This window comes from Canis lupus, chromosome 18, assembly GCF_048164855.1.
Source record: "Canis lupus baileyi chromosome 18, mCanLup2.hap1, whole genome shotgun sequence".
In the NCBI taxonomy this organism is placed as follows: Eukaryota; Metazoa; Chordata; class Mammalia; order Carnivora; family Canidae; genus Canis; species Canis lupus.
This window is the reverse complement of record NC_132855.1, coordinates 41,370,888-41,388,791: the sequence shown is the minus strand read 5'-3', so window position 1 is coordinate 41,388,791 and position 17,904 is coordinate 41,370,888. Positions and strand designations below refer to the sequence as shown.

General features: G+C 35.4%; 1 long non-coding RNA gene across 1 annotated transcript in view; it reads left to right on the top strand.

Moving 5' to 3' along the window:
- LOC140609047 (uncharacterized) overlaps positions 1-17,904 on the top strand; it is a 125,992-nt gene that overhangs the window by 517 nt on the left and 107,571 nt on the right. The gene's annotated exons all lie outside the window — the stretch shown is intronic.

Here is a 17,904-nt window from a genome sequence, read left to right as displayed (position 1 = left end):
ATCTAGCATATAAATCCAGAAGTGGAATTGCTGGTCACATAGTATGTATATTTTTCATCTAACTGAATATCACCAAATCCTCTTCAAAGTGATTGTGTCAATTTATACTGCTCCTAGAAATAAATGAGAGCTCCCTTTGCTGGATTCCTTGGCAATCCTTAAATCTGATGGGACCAAATGACATCTTATTGTTGTTTTAATGTTTTTTTTTTCTTGTTCAAATTCACCTTTTCAAAAGCTTATTGTCCTTTTGGGTCTCCTCTGCAAATGGCCTGATCATATCTTTGCCATGTTGTGATTTTGTTTGTTGATGCTTTATACAAAGGAAAATTCACATTGAATTCTGGTTTCTGTTTTTCTGATAGTTGCCAACGTTTTCATAAGGCAAGAGTTGACAGGAAATTTTGAGCTAGACCATACACTTTTTGGTTTGCCACAGTCTGAAATACTCCTTATTGTAAAACAAGTAGCCTACTTACTTATTTTATCCATCTGACTCCAAGAAGCATCTGAATTGAGGATCCTGTCCTAGAACCACATGAACCAGGTTATGAATCCAAGATTCTTCTGAGTTTCTTTTGAGAATATTGTTTAACAAGATTAAACACTTGTTTAAATGACACGCAGGAATGCTATTCTTAAAAACAAAAAACTCTTAAGTTTATTTTATAGACATATCCCTGCTTTAGGTAATTCCAAAGCATGAAAATTCAGGTTTTTAAAAGTAGATGGTGATTCTGTTCTAAATACCTCTATAGGTCTATTTTAAAATTTACCAAAACTCACTATGCGGTTTTTTTTTTTACAAAGCAGCCTCCTCTAACACACTTAAAACATGCCACCTGGGTGGCTCAGTGGTTGAGTGTTTGTCTTTGGCTCAGGTCATGATCCCAGGATCCTCATCAGGCTCCTTAGAGGAGCCTGCTTCTCCCTCTGCCTATGTCTCTGCCTCTCTCTCTGTGTCTCTTGTGAATAAATAAATAAAATCTTAAAAAAATGCATAATTACTCAGCTTACATATACTTAATAACCTATCATTGTAGCCCACTTTCTACAAACATCTACTATATAAAGGAAGTTACATGTACACTTCATGATAACATTTTCAGCTGATTAAAAGATAATAATACATTCATTAGCACCTGCCTTACTTAAAGGTTAGGGTGATGGTAACCCTTGCAAAAATAATAGAAAACTGGGAATAAGAGGGAGAGAAGTGTGAGGGGTTTTGAGTGGTGATTAACAAATGAGATATTCCGGGGCATTTCTTCACTGATGAGGATCGGGATGCAAGGCTGATCCGAAGGAAGTGAATTATTTCCCTGGGGTACTATGTCTGCTCTTGTGGTAGCTGCTACCACATAAATATTAATGTCTGTTTCGAGTAGCATAGCCTCAATGACTATGCTCACTTCAGGCATGGATAATGCAGAAAAACAAGGATATAATACATTATTAACTTCTCAATGTTCTTTGTACAAAGTAAGCTTTAAAAGTGAACCTAACTAGGGGTGCCTGGGTGGTACAGTTAAGTGGCTGATTATTGTCTTCGGCTCAGGTTGTGATCTTAGGGTCATGATCTCAAGTAGGAAGATTGAGCCCCACCTGGGGATCCAAGCTCAGTGAATCCACTTAACACTCTTCCTCTCCCTCTGCCCTTACCTCACTGCACATGCACACTCTCTCTCTCCCTCTTTCTACAATAAATAAATAAATAAATAAATAAATAAATAAATAAATAAAATCTTTAAAAAATAAAAGTGAATCTAAATAAACTGGTTAATTACTACTTTGATGTTATATTGTGATATTATTATTATATTTTACGATATATTTGGAGCAAAGTATGAAACCAGATCAACCTCCTAAGTTCAAATTGAATATTATTATGTATTCCTTCAACAAGTGTTTATTGAGTACCTACTATGTGCTAGGAACTAGAAATAAAACCGCCAAAAATCTCTGCTTTGTAGAGCTCATCCTGTGGTTGTACTGCTTTTGTTTTATATAGCTCTGCCTGTGTGTGTATAGTCGGATATATCCTCAGCTACGCTTACTAGCACATCTCCACTCCTTTTGGAAGCTTCATGTTCTGTTTGTCTTCTGCGCTATTACTTTTTTGTCATTACTCAGCCAGTCCTTGATGGTGGCACAATTAGAGGCCTGACAGGAAGGTGGGGAAAACATTCTCTAAAACTGGTGCTATTTCAAAAAGGTGCAGAACAAAAACAATATAAGCCCATTTCCTATTGTACTCCAAATATTTATACTTTATCTTCTCCCAGGTAGAATTCAGAAAGACACATTCTATGTTTACATTTTTTAATACATTTTCCCTCTGTTGAGCCAAGGATGTGTTTTGATCTTCACCTGATGATTCCAACAATCACACTCAGAGTCAAAAGAAGATGTGAGATGAAGAAATCCAAGGGGAAAAAAAGTAGGAGAATGCAGAGGTCAGTGAACAAATTTCAAACAATGCAAACAGTTGTAAAGATGTTTACTAGTCAGAAGACTAGTAGGTGGGATGCTGAATTGGTACTGAATTGAGATGTCAGCAGAATCTGGGTGCCTGCGGGCCCATAACTGACACAGAAGCTGACCATCTCCTAAATGGAGAAGAGTTGAGGATATTGAGTTGAAAGGAGTATTCAAGGATACTAAAGAAGAGTTTGAAAATGTCTGAGTTTTCTGCTTCCCGCAACACATTTGATTTGGTTATCTGAAGAAACATTCCCTGCATAGAATACCTGAAGTGCTTGATAAAACGTAAACAGCATCTTTTTAAAAGCATGGCTAAGCTTTTGGGAAAGTTAGGGAAAATCACTAGAGACCAGAGCTGTAAGGAATCATGAATTTGAAAAGATAAATAATCATTGGAGCAAGTGTTTATTATGGAGGTATATGAAAATTCCTTTGTGGTTGAGAAGCTAGGGTTTTGGTAGTCTATGCATGCAAAAGACAGAAGTCAAACCCACAGGCTACATTGGAGACCAACATTGTAAAAAAGTGGCACTCTCGTTGGAAATCAGCAGGCAAAAAACTGGTAAAGTTGAGGCAAAAATGAAATATACTTACCTTAATTTTGGCTCTAGGTGAAGTAGATAGATGGATAGACAAATGTCTATCCATGGACAATGCCTAACCATGTAAATAACAGTCCCCATACAAACTTGGAGTTGGAATCCATAGTAATTATAGGACCAAAAAGCCCATGGTAATATGAATTCTAAATGATTCCAAATTACCTACAAGAATGACAGTTAAACTTACATTGTGTCATTAATTATAAAACTGGGGAAATATAAAAAAATCTTTAAAGTCTTGAGAGAAAATAATTGTCATCCTCAAATTGAATACCCAGAAAAATAATTGTTTTTATTTAGAATCAGGACAAAATAAAGATGCTTCCAAACATTAGTAGCAACAATGAAAACTGAATTTGCTAATAACAAACCTTCATTAAAATAAATTCTAAAATCATACTTCAGGAAGAGGAAAATGAATTTCAAAGTCTGAAATTCAAGAGATAATGGTGAACAAAAACCGGTAAAGCTGAGAAGACTAAACAACATTGACTGTATAAAATAATAATCATAATGACATCTCAATGTGAAGTTAAAAATATTGGAGGGAAACTGTCTCTCAAAGAAAGACAGGACTAGTGCTATGAGGCAATAATTCTTATAAAGATCTAATAATTTAGACAGTGCCATATTGGCACATGAAATAAAGCAATGAAACAAGAGAGTCCCGAAACAGAACAACAGGCATGTGAAGTTTGGTATTTGTCTTGACAGATCAGTGGAGGGAAGATGGACTGCTTAATAAATTGGTTTTACAGATGGAGAAAAAATGAACTAGGACTATGATGCACACCATGCACCAAATTCAGTTCCAGATGGACCTAATGTGGAAAGCAAAACTCTAAACGGTTTACAAGACAATACAGGAAAATATCTTTATGCCTGTGACTCACAGAAAGATTTCATTAAGACCTTTTTAAAAAGCACAGAGCATAAAGGAAAAGATTGAAAAATACATCAAAATTTGTATTTGGAATTGATTATTAACAAAGACCCCATAAGGAGAATAAAAACATAAGTGTCCTATAGGGAGAAAGTTATTTGCAAAATGTATAACTGTCAAAAACTTCAATCTGAACATAGCAAAGTCTTCTATAAATCAACCATAAAAAGTCAAACCAAGAGAAAAAACAAAGGCCGTTCATGGAAGAGGAAACATGAATGCTTCATAAGCAAATTAAAAGATGCTTAATTATATTAGTAGTCAAGGAGAAGCAAAATAAAGTTATAGTAAAATGCCATTTCACCTCCAACAAACCAGGAAAACAACAACAACAAAAATCTCACAGTAGCCCCTGTTGGAAAATATGTGGGGCAACAAGAATACCCTTGGAGTACTGGTGGGAGTGGAAATCAGCATGTCCTTCTCAGAAACAATTTTCCATCCCTTCTGAGTGTTTAACAACTCTTTGATGAAGTACTCACTCTCTTAGTATAGTCTACAAATAGAGAAGAACATATCCTGTTTGATATCATACTTATACTATAAAATAAAAGTAAAGCAAGAAAACACTATATTTGGTATATTCCATTTCTTAAGAGAGGTGTTGGTTACATGGAGTGTTTTATTATTTTTCTGAAATTTGTATCTATGTGTCATATGTAGTCTTTTGGAAGAAATGAGGTTAATATGAGAAACTATGTGTTGTTCAATATTATCATGCATAAAGTAAATTAATTGGTAAAGTACAATTTTGTTTTATGATGTCTTCATAGTATGGATATAATGGTGCTAAATGTTATCTGCATATAGTCCTTTGTCAAAGATTGCCTCCTCCCTATAGATAGAGCTCGGAATTGGAAAGACACCTCCTCCCATTCCACTTCTGCTCTGCCTCATTACCTGTGTAAGTAATAGACTCGTATTCCTGCACTCAGCATAAGCAGATGAAGTGTGCAATTTTCCTGGGCACTAGTCTCCATGTTGAGGTGTTACACTTTGTTGATTTACACATACTCACCCCCACCTCCAGAACACACATACAGCCACATGCCAAGGTGTGATCTACTCAGACACCAATAACTTCATAACACTTGGAACAACCCTCACTTTAAAACCTCTGCTTCTGGGTCTGGCTTCTTATACCAGACTCTCCTTTTACGGTGAATTCTTTTATAGACATGCTCTCCCCTCCACCACCATAACCAGTGTCCTCTACCATAAGGTCCTTCGACTTACAAGTATTTTAGTCAATGTACACAGCTCCTAGAGAGAGAGGTTCATTGGTTTCACACACCCAGTCTACTTGGGTTTTGCAGAAATACCTCACAACAAAGATAACACCATTCTTGGTAGAGTGAAGTAAGTGAAAGTCTAGATTTTGATTGTTTGTATCAGATTAGAAACTTAACAACATCTTCAACTTTATTTCAGCTTTGGAATTGGATTATTTATTAATTCTTATAGTTATCTTTTCACTTTGCTGTGTATCATTTCCTAATTCTCATCGAGTTGTGATACCCATGTCAAGGAGAATTAATCATTATTTACTGGCAGATGGTTGCAAAGAACATTGAATGGGCAGAAGCTACAAAAAAATCCCCAAACCTCTATCCACCTTCTCAAAAAGTATTAGTTACACATAAGTTAGAAGCTTTCATTTGAATATGGATGATTCACTGCATCTGTGCCTCTGTAATCCCCCTTCACCCTTAAGATTTTCTGTGGTCTGACATCAACATCACTTTGGCCTGCAATAACGAGTTAGTCATGTTGCTTTTCCAATTTATATAAAGACATATTACTTTTTGAATTGATCCCCCTGGACAGTGGTTTCCAGACTTTTAGCTTACAACCCTCTATTTGTTTGATATAGACTCATAGCTTTCCAAAAAGTGCTGAATGCTACATAAATATTTAAAGAAGATAAAAAGGAGTTTTGAGAATTTGAGGTTGAGTTGTTGTATAGCTAGAAAATATGGTGGAAAAATCAATGACAAAATACATAGAAAAGCACAGGAATAGAATGCAGACATGTTCCAATTAGGATGTCATTATTTTGCTGTTTTTCTTACAAAATGAATATCACTGTGCCCAACATTATCTCCAATTTTGAATTACAAAGCCTGCAGCCCTACAGTGACATCCTCTATTCCATGCAGGCTAGGCATTATTTTATTTGTTATGTTATTCATCAATATCACAGTCCTAATCTGACTCAAATATCAGTAATGAAAGAGAAACTTAGCTATGGTTCTAAAACAAAACAAAACAAAACAAAACAAAAAACTCACGTCTCTGCCCTCAGCTATGTTTTCTGTGTTCTTCATAAAATTTTGGATTTTTTACAGTAAAGAGGAGTATCAGTTGTAGCACCCTCATTAGGGAGATGCATCTGTTTATACTAGTTTTTTCAACAAATATAGGAAGTATATTAAAAATGCAAAATACGATCTCTGTATTTGCCTCTCCTAGAAACTGCTAAATGTTATCATCCATAATGCACGAGAGTTGGTAACTTTTTGCATATTTCCATTTTCTCATTACTTCCTTTCTCAAACTCAGAAAATTAAGTTGGCAAACTGAAATTTATCAAAAGCTTCAGGAGGTGGTTTCTTGTCTTTGAGCTGTTGGCTTAATTACCAGCAAATAAACTGTAGAGAAAGGGAGGGTCTTGGTGAACATGATTTATATACACAACCATATATGGTAAGTCCAAATCTCCCCCTTTCCCTCAAATAACCTTTATCAAGGCTCACACAATTACCACATTTTCCATTCTACTTAGCTTCATGAGTTGGTTTGTATTAATTACTATGAATTATTATTATTTTCTTTTTTTATTATTTTCTTTTTAATTACAAAAAGAATCTTGTTCTTTTTTGAATATTTGAAAAATACAAGAAACTAAAGAAAAATATTAATAAAAATAAAAATATTAATATCTCCTGAATAACTTTCTAGAGACAATAAAAGCTTCTGCACAACATAAGGGGAAAGAAACAAAATGAAAAGACAACCCATGGAATGGGAGAACATATTTGCAAACCTTATAGCTATTAAGAGATCAATATCCAAAATATATAAGGAACTCCTCTAACTCAATAGTAATCAGCCAGTTAGTGACTGATTTAAAAATGGGCAAAGGATTTGAGCAGACATTTCTCCAAGGAAGACATACAAATGGCTAACAGGTCTATGAAAAGATGATCACTAATCATAGGGAAATGAAAATCAAAACCACAATGAAATATTACCTCAATCCTGTTAGCGTAGCCATTATTTAAAATAATGTTGACAAGGATAGGAGGGAAAGTGCAACCCATATGCACTGTTGGTGGGAATGTAAACTGGTACAGCCACTACGGAAAACCAGTACAGAGGTGCTTTGAACAACTAAAAATAGGAACTACTATGTGATATCCAGCAATCCCACTTCTGAGAGTTGAAATCAGGCTCTAAAAGAGGTATCTGCACTTGCATGTTCATTGCAGCATTATTCACAGTAGCCAAGAAGTGGAAACCACCTAGGTGTCTGTAAACTAATGAGTAGATAAAGAAAATGTGGTGTATACATACAATGGAATATTATGTAGCCTTAAAAAAAGAAGGAAATCCTGCCATTTGTGACAATGTAGATGAATTAGAGGACACTGTGCTAAGGGAAATAACCCAGTCACAGGACAAATACTGTGTGGTCTCACTCTTATGCAGAACCTAAAATAGGCAAACTCATAGGGACAGAGAGTAGGATGGTGGTGGCCAGAGTTAGTGGGTGGTGGGGGAGAACAGGAGGTGTTGTGGTTCAACAGGCATAAGGTTCCAGTTGTGATTAAGTCCTAGAGATCAAAGATACAACTCTCTGACTATAGTGCTTCGTAATACTATATGGCACGGTTTAAAGTTTGTTGAGAGGGTAGATTTCATGTCAGATGTTCTTACCATAATAAAAAAAAGAAGAGAGAAACAAATGGATCTCTCTCTCTCTCTCTCTCTCTTTCTGTTGGATTTTATTTTGCTTTGTTTTGTTTTCAAAACAGAACTTGAGCTCTTTAATACTGCATCACCACTGAATTACCTTGAAATGTAAAGTTGATACTTTTTGTGAGCTGGCATATTGTTCTTCCTCTTGAATTTTAAAATTTGACTTTGCTGAGGGGAATTTCATTTTCTCTCATCTGAAATTACAAACAGATCTCTTCTGTGCCAGAGTTAAGCATGAAATTAAGGTAATTAAAGATGAGTAAAGCTAAAAGTTCCCTGAGCAAAATCAAAGCAAAGGAAAAAATAAATAAAGACTGTCGTGACTGAAGTAGCATTACTCATAAATCCTCTGGGACTTGTGCTTTTGTTTTTGTTTTAATTTTTTCCCTGTTTTCTTTTTCAGTGTAGGATGAGATAAAAATTTGAGACCAAGAGAATGATCAGAAAGGACTGTAAGCAGGTGGATTATTGCAGTGGTCTTTTCTTCATTTCTGTAAATGTTTGCTTGTTTGTCTAGCAAATGTTTATTTATGTGCCCATGATGTCCCATTGTACTGTACTAAAATGCTGGTGCATCATGTTTAGGCAAGCAGTTGACAATTTATGAATTCCTAACTTCTCACTGTCAACGCCTTCAGCCAAAGACCACCAGGAACCAACTTGTTAAAGTTGGGTTTATTACTCATTGCAGTGGGAAAATCACACAGCATGGGGAACCATAGGGAGCCTCAGTAAGTGGGAGTTACAAAGAGTCTGTTAGCGGATTTGGGCTTGTATTGAATGATTTGAGAGCAGGTATAAGGAAGGAAAGTTTGCTCTAGACTGGAAGCTATTGGAAAAAGAGAGCTTTTCTATGTTTTGATGTTTTGTGGGTAACACAATAACCATGTTTTTTGTCTGTGCTTAGACAAAATTATGAAGTGGTCTTTCGCTGTTTCATTTTATCGTTGTCTCAGGGTCACCTCATCTGAGGTTGGAGACTGTTCATGTCCAACAGGAGAATAAAATGACCGGACTGAATATAAGACCAGCTTATAACAACATTAAGGTCTACCTGTGAAAATCAGATCAATTCCAGGTGTCAGGAGCTTTTTTCTTTTTTGCCCCTCTCCTCTCTTTTCCTCTTCTCTTTTTCTTCTCCTCTCCTCTCTTTTACTTACTTCCTTTCTCTCTCTCTCTCTCTCCCTCCCTCCCTCCCTCTTTTTGTGTTTTCTGTTCTGGCATCACCAGGAATTCTCCTTTCTGGGTACAGACCCCCAGGCTCACTCTGTTCCTTCAGGCTGCTTTGCTTACAGCAGCTCACTTTCTACCCTTGCCTCTGCTGAGGCCACCAGCCCAGGGCCTCCTTTCCTGTGCTGTGGCCAGAGGCCAGACAGGAACAGAATCAAACCCCTTTTCATACTGCCTGAATCAGGTGAGGAAGCAGGTATGCTGCAGGCATACTTTATCGGATTTTAGAGGGTCCTGGGCATCTCCAGCTCCTCTTTCTCCCTTCCCATGGTTCATCAACCTCAAGTCATCATTCATTCTACAGACTTGCTGCTGTCCTCCTCCAGTCTGTCTCCATTGCCAACATCTTAGGCCAGGCTACTGTGCAATTTCATTGGTGGTATTAGCCACCTACCTCCCTGCTGTCACTTCTGACCCTTTCAGCCCCTCTCCTGCACTGCTTCCAGAGTATCTACAAATGCAAATCTGAGAGCATTACTGCTTACCCTTGACTCTCCGTGACATTTAAGACAAAGACCAATCTCATTACAAAGCTTGCCACGATGTAACCTTTATATATCTCTTGAACATGTAGCTTTTTGTCGCTTCATCTCCAGTACTCTAGCCATATTGCAGGCTTATTTGCTACTCAAATAGGCTCTATATGCATATTTCCTCCCGTGTCTTGACCCTTACGCATGATCTTCCCTCTATTTAGAACCTACCCTTCCTCCTTCTTCCCTCTAAGCCCTAGTTTATACCTAACTTGACCTTAAACCCTCAATTTAACTCTGCCTTATATAAGAAGTCCCAGCCCCTTGCTGAGGGCTACCATAGCATGGTCAGTTCCCATTCATAACACTATCTCCCTTGATTATGAGCCCTGCTTCAGCATCTCCTTTGCCCAGAAGTGTTGCATGAGGATAAGGAACTTATTGGAGTTGCTCACAGCTGTACCCCACTGCCTGGCATGTAGTGAATGCTCATCAAAATATTTATTGAATATTTAAACATATTAATTAATTAATTGAATGTGATATACAAATAAAAATACTACGGTAAGTGCTACTACATTATAGATCACTGTTAGTACCGAGGCTTATTTTAATAAACATAATTATATAGGCTGTCTAGGGAAATTGATTAATATGTCAGATACTGTTTCCTGCAAAGATGTGTACAAAATTATAGACAAAAAACTTAAATAACTTTCTGTAACATACCCAGTTATAATAGGTGAGCTGTCCAAGAGGCACCTGGGTGGCATTGTAGGTTAAGCGTCTGACTCTTGGTTTTGGCTCAGGTTGTGATCTTGGGGGTCACGAGGTCAAGCCCAGTGTTGGGATCTGTGCTTAGCATGGAATCTGCCTGAGATTCTCTCTCTCTCTCTCTTCCTCTACTCCTCCCCTCCACGCTCTCTCCCTCTAGAAAAATAGATAAATCTTTAAATAGTTGAGTTCTCCATGATCTCTCATGTGTTTTTATATTGAATACTATTTTATGTAATGCCATTTAATTCCTTAATTTTTGTTTTCTACCTCTTCAAAAAGATGATAGGGTCCTTAAAGACAAGGGATATATCTCTCATTTATTTGCATTTTCCACAAATCCAAACAGCTTCTGATACATACCAGGCTTGGAGTAAATGTTGTTTTATTAGATTTGATTTCTGATCTTAATAAATTGAACATGTTTAATAAGATATCAGTTTCTATGAAAGGAATAAATGACATCTGCCTACCCTCTGGTCTGGCAAATTATTGCTCTTTCATTATTCACTTGGTCACTCAGTGTTTATAGGACCTTTGCGTACTTGGCTCTGTGTTAAGTATTGGTTGTACAACATGAATGAAAAGTTGCTGTTTTCCTTTGAGGATTTCATAAGTATATAGATAATAATAATATGATATAAATGCTAATGGTATAAGCACAGAAAAAGCATTAATTCTGTTTAAGGGAGTATATATGGTCTTGAAGTGTGAGAAGAGAGAATGCGTGAGTTATTGTTTTCAATAGCATAGAGGCATATAAGAGTAGGGGAGTTGATTGGCACTCAGGGTAGAGGTAGGATAATAGCAGAGAATGAATCTAGAAATATTGGTTGGATCTGACCTGGGATTGTGAACTATGTTAATGAATTATGATCTCATCCTATTAGGTGGTGTATAGCTGCTGTAATGTGCAGCCCAGTTCCCCCTTGAAGAATAAATGACTTAACTTCCTCCACTGCTGGAAGAGCTGCCAACAGAAAGCCCTCAGCAATCCATTGTTGGCCCCCCTCATGGGATTGCCCCACATGGAAAAAAGCCATTTTGTCCAAGGTCATGCCTCTTTCCCATATTGTCCCACATTCAATGATTGATTGAATGAGTGGATAAGGCCTAGTTCCTTGACCCCACCTGAGCACAACTCAAAAGTGTTATTTCAACCTCAAAACTCCTTAGCTGAGGCCCCACTGAGGCAGCTTCTCAGTTTCACTTCTCCCTCTGCTTAATTCTGTTATTTTTTCCTTCCTTTGCATCAGCATGGGTCCTAAAATCGTTCCTGAGTAAAACTGCTGCTTAGGGACATAATTTCCAAGTCTGTTAAACTGAGGAAACCATCTTACAACAGGTGGTAGTAGGGAGCCACAAAGGGATCTGAAGCAAGAAAGTGATATAATCAAATATAATTCTTCAATATGAGCTTTCCCACATGTACAAAAACTAATTAGGCTTTAAACAAAAATGCACATCAATTAATTTATTTCATCAGGGATTATTCCTGTAGGGCTGACAAAGCTGGCATGGCAGTTGAAAAAACATGTAGTGTTGATATTTTTTGATAACACATCATTTTTCTTCATTATTGACATCATATCCATCTTTTTAAAGGATATTTTTAAACATCAGAATTCGTTCAACTTTGTCACAGAGCAAAGGAACTACAAAGTAAAATTTTTAAATTCAGGACTTTTAAATTCGGGACTGATTAAAAATATATATATATGTGCCTGATTTTTAGAAGGCCATCTCAGGTATAAAATGGAAAAACAAGAGATCATTCACAACATGAACATTAATTTTTAAAACTTTTTAACTGGGGCAGCCCTGGTGGCGCAGCGGTTTAGCATCGCCTGCGGCTCAGCACCGCCTGCGGCTCGGTATGTGAGATCCTGGAGACCCAGGATCGAGTCCCACGTCGGGCTTCCTGCGTGCGGCCTGCTTCTCCCTCTGCCTGTGTCTCTGCCTCTCTCTCGCTCTCTCTGAATGAATAAATAAATAAATCTTTAAAAAAATTAAAAAAAAAACTTTTTAACTTTACTATGGCAAAATTCATATTTAAATTCTACAAAATGGGATAGTTTTGTTCCACCATCAGATGATTGAAAATGCATCCTTTTAGTTTTGTCTTTCAAACGTTCAAATCCTATAAACAGATCAGGTAAACCAATGGAGAATCATATGGAATAAGTGTTGCATATGTTGCAAATCCTAGTTTGCATTCTAGGATTTTCTTCCACTTCTGTTGAATATTATCATATTACCTTTGTATCATCCATTCAATCTACAGTTACTGAGAATTTATTACAAGGAAGGCACAGAGAATGGTCATAAGTAAAATCTATCTAAACCTACTAATGAGGGCAGCCAGGGTGGCTTAGCATTTTAGCGCCACCCTCAGTCCAGGGCATGATCCTGGAGACCCAGGATCGAGTCCCACGTCAGGCTCCCTGCATGGAGCCTGCTTCTTCCTCTGCCTGTGTCTCTGCCTCTCTGTCTCTCTGTTTCTCATGCATAAATAAATAAAATCTTAAAAAAAAAATAAACCTACTAATGAAAGACCCAGCCCTGGCTTTTCCTCCTCATGTCTTATCAGGAGTGCCTCATGTGAGTTCCCATAAATCCAACATCATGGGGTTAGCTGCCATGAGGGGTTCCTGTTACTTTCCTCTTTTGCTTTGGCTTCCTAAAGCTGAGCATCACTACGTTTACTTCATGAGAGTTTCCAACATTGTGGAAGCACAGCAGTTTCCTGGAGGCACCACTGAAGTATCCTAAGGGCTCAGAGAGTGAAAATTCTCTGATGCCAATCTCCCTAGATTGCACTCAGCTCCAAGTGGAGGCACTGGAGCCCTGCAGTTGACAAAAGTCTACATTTAGGTCAAAGAGAGAAAGCCTCTTTCCCTCTTCTGTGTTACACTCTATAATGGGTGTTTCCATTTTACTCCTTCAGACATTAACCATTATAGGATTACAGGATATGAGTTGGGACATGGACATCGTGAATGCAGTCTTGCCCTTTCCTTCAGTGACTAAGACTTTCTCAATCTTTTCATGTCAGATTTCTTCTCTTGGAATGACTTTCCTTCCAGGAGTTCTCTTAGTTCCTTTTATGCATAGACTCATGGTCTGTTTCATAGTTGACTCAGTATTTCTGAACTCTGTGATGGTCACCATTTCGAATGTGGATACTACCAGACAAGGAATGATTATGAAATATCTGCTTTAAGAGATTCTAGAATTTCTCTAATTGCTAATACACCTCAAGATGAGTTGAAGTCATCAAATATTTGTAAATAGTTAAGAAAAGAGAAAAAAATGCTACTATTTCCAAATAGTCTACTCTTTTTTTTTTTCTTTCAGAGGAAGAGAAAAAATTGCTACTATTTCCAAATAGTCTACCCTTTTTTTCCCCAGAGGATCATAAATTCTAGATTTTTATATTAGTATATTTTTAAAAGAATAACTGATTCAGTACTGTTCCAGATTTTGAGAATTGTCTTAATATCTTGTGTAAATAAGGCAACCTTTGTACAAATGAGAGAAACTTATTTAAAAGATTACTAGGAAGTTTGTATAATACTTTATAGTATTTCTTGACAAAATATAATGGTAAAATACTAAAAGGGCTATCATCTTAAAAACAGAAAGAGGGTTTGTAACACTTAAAGACAGGTGATAACCTTTAACAATTGTATCTTAGGGAAAAATTGTAATTTCTCAACAGGAAAAAAAATCCCTATTCATCATTCAATATATCATCATTTAATATGAAAGATAGCAGAATGCACTTATTAAATACTGAATAAATTTGCATTTTAGAGTAACTAACATAATCTGGAAGGCTCAAGTGAAACATAAAGGCGTTAAATCAACAGATAATTTCAGGTATAAATTTTACCAAAAAAAAAATATATTGGCAGGTACAAGACATTCTTATTCCAAAGATAAATTTTGGACACTTTAAAATGATATTCACAAAAATAATATAGTTCCAATATGCTTATATGATTTAATTTCAGTAAGACTTTCTTTTCTTCCTTTGCAAACATGAGTTTAACTTCTGCCTCTAGAATTTTTATTTTTCATAAAACCATTCTATTTCATTCACAATTGTTTTGTCATACACTGATGATCTATTGCAGAGAATTACATAAGATATTAGGACTTGTTAGAAAGGAAGAAAATAATGAAAATTATATTCAAAAAGACAGCAACACCAATATTTGCTATCTGGATTTCCAATTCTAGACATTTTGGAGCACTTGATTTTCAGACATGTAAGGAAGAAGCGTACAACTTCCCTTTATCACCACTTCCAGGAACTAACAATCCATATTGCAGGAAGTTTGACACAAATGCTTGTGTTGCAATATGTGACTTACACTATGCTTTTTAAAAAAAAAAAAAAAAGGGAAAAGAAGTCTGATGTTATCACCTTATCTTTTCTCAAAGGACTAGGGACTAGGAGTTAAAAGCCTAAGACAGAGAAGTTAAAGGATTTGTGGTACCTAAAGGAAGCCAAGTTCTTTACAGAAAAAGAGCTGAACTTTAAGAGATATTCTATTTAGCTTGAATTTGGAAGTTGGTCTTAAAAGAGTTAGCATACCTAAGAATGAGGTAATTCTATTTTAAAAAATCACTTGGAACTGTACAACCCTTTTGGAACAATTGGACTAATAGTGCTATAAGCCACTTTTTTTTTTTTTTACAGCAAGTGGATTTTGCCAAATCCATGCTATTTATAGGTTTCTAGGCACATCTATGTTATACCATTCACTTGAATACATGGTCAGAAGACAGGTCATTCTTACTTTTAGCACATACAGAAACAGCTACAAATTCTAGACCAAAGTAAAAATATATTGAAATTATACATCCAAAGTCTGTATCTTCCAGAGACCACTTAGTCAAAATGTGTGACTATTAAGTTGTTATTAGAAGATGTAGCTTTATATATAGGATATATAAAACATGCATATATTTGCAACGTATGTCTATTAGCCTCCAGAATTTGAGACTAATTTTTAGCAACATGAGCTGTATTGTTTTCGCTTCTTGTCTGCCTGCTTTTAACATTAGGTCATGTATAAAAACTAACTGTGATAACATTATAGGTCTCCATACCATTTTAATTTAGCAACAATCTATCTGAACTTATGGATGTCTAGAGGTAAATGAGGTTTCCTCTTTTCTATTTAATTTAAATGTCTCAAATACTCTATCAGAGCCATAGATTTAAAGTTAACTATGGTAACAATCTAAAAGTAAAAAAAAAAATACGTAAATCTGCCCCCATATTGTATATAGACTTTTCCACCTTATAATGCTCCTCACCAAAAAATAATAGAATAAAAATAAAATAAATTAACATTTGTTAGTGGAATTGCAAAAAATAGTGAAAAGTGACTTCTATTTCATCAACTATTCTATAAACACTCAAAATTTAAAGTTAGCTGAACACTTGCTAACATAGTTGAAATGTATCATAAATACTACTTTAAAATACTTCTACTTTATAAGGTAATTTTTAAAATGTGTCAGAACCATTTTATGAGCTAGCCAGAAGTTTTCAGAATGCAATAAAACTGATTGTAATCACAAAAAAAAAAAACTGATTGTAATCATTGTCCTTTGATATGCCAAATATAGAGAATGCAAAAATTGAGTAGAGCTGTAACAAATGATTATTACTATAATTATATTTTAAAAAATTTTTATTATAATTATATATTATAAAATGTTTATTATTTAATAATTATTATAAAATGTTAATCTAACAATAATATTCTAATATATCTCTAACTTCTAAGGCTATCCTATGTATACTGCTATGATACCATATGACAAAATACTACTCTTCATAAAAAGTCCTGTACTTTTCAGATGTGGGACATACACCATCTCTATTCTAGTCATGTTGAACAAGTAACATTATGGGAAATATAAAAATTGTTTACATTTTAAAATATAGTATTAGCAACAGTGTTGGTTGACAGTAAATGATAAAAAAAATCTTTCCAAAGTTTCTTGTTTTCATTGATAAAACACAACTAATATTATTTGACATGACTGTACTTTTTTCAATTGAAAATATTTTATAAGAAAATAATTCTTCATATTTTAATGCATTTAATTTATTAGTTAATTCATCAATATCATCTATTAATCCATATGCTATTATCATTTATATGTATAACATGTTATAGAGCTTAATATTATTAACACATATTAATTTATTATTAAATTCATTTAATGCTTTACAGCATTTTAATGATCATTTTGTGGTCTCTTCTGTTGATACACAGTTTACACAATTTTGAATTTTATAAGGATACTTTCTATAAGAAGTATGTGTTCAGAAAAAAAAAAGAAGTATGTGCTCAGTTTTGCTGTTGCGGCTGGATCTACTTTTGTAGTGCTCATATTTGCACATCATTCTCACAAGTCACTTTTTAAAGTAGACAATTTTAACATAATTTACACTCCAAAAACCCAGGACGTTTAAGCAGATTTAAACACTCACTTTATAATAATTAACAGTGAACCTCATTCTATGGCCAACCACATTTAAAACAATTCTATGACAAGAATTTGTTGTATGCTTTGTATATCCACTTAATTTTGGTTTTCAACATGATAAACCATTATTTCAGTTATTATGTTTTTGATTCAGTAAGGAGATTTCATTCTTTAGTCATTAATTCATTAGTTTGATAGGCCAAGCAATCTAATTCTGCATCTCTAAAATCAAATGAAGTTTAAAATATTTTTTGAGGAGGGCAGCCCCGGTGGCCCAGCGGTTTAGCGCCGCCAGCAGCCTGGGGTGTGATCCTGGAGACCTGGGATCAAGTCCCACGATGGGCTTCCTGTAGGGGGCCTGCTTCTTCCTCTGCCTCTCTCTCTCTCTCTGTGTCTCTATGAATAAATAAACAAAAACTTTAAAATATATATATTTTTTGAGGAAAATGTACTAATATTTATTAGTATATTTACTAATAATCTTTCGTATACTGTTATTAATGAACTGTTATGGGTTATATGCAAAATTCATACATTACATCTTCTTCCAATGAAAATATATTTCTGATTACTACAAAGATTATTCTGTTGGTGCGACAAACCCTTAATACACTGCCAAATGATGGGTCGTTTGTCCTACCAAATCCCAGCTTTACCACAGGTATCCTTGAGTATGTTATTTAACTTCTCCAAGTCTCGGTTTCCTAACATGTAAGATGGGGATAATAATAACAATTTGCAAGCTACTACAAAAACTTGTATTGTTGACATAACACATTATTACTAATTTAGCTTCCTAAAGAACACCCATTTATTATATCCCATGGTTCTCTAGGTCAGAGTTCTGGATGAAGCATGACTCAGTGAATCCTCTTCACAGAATCTCAGGAGGGCAAAATCA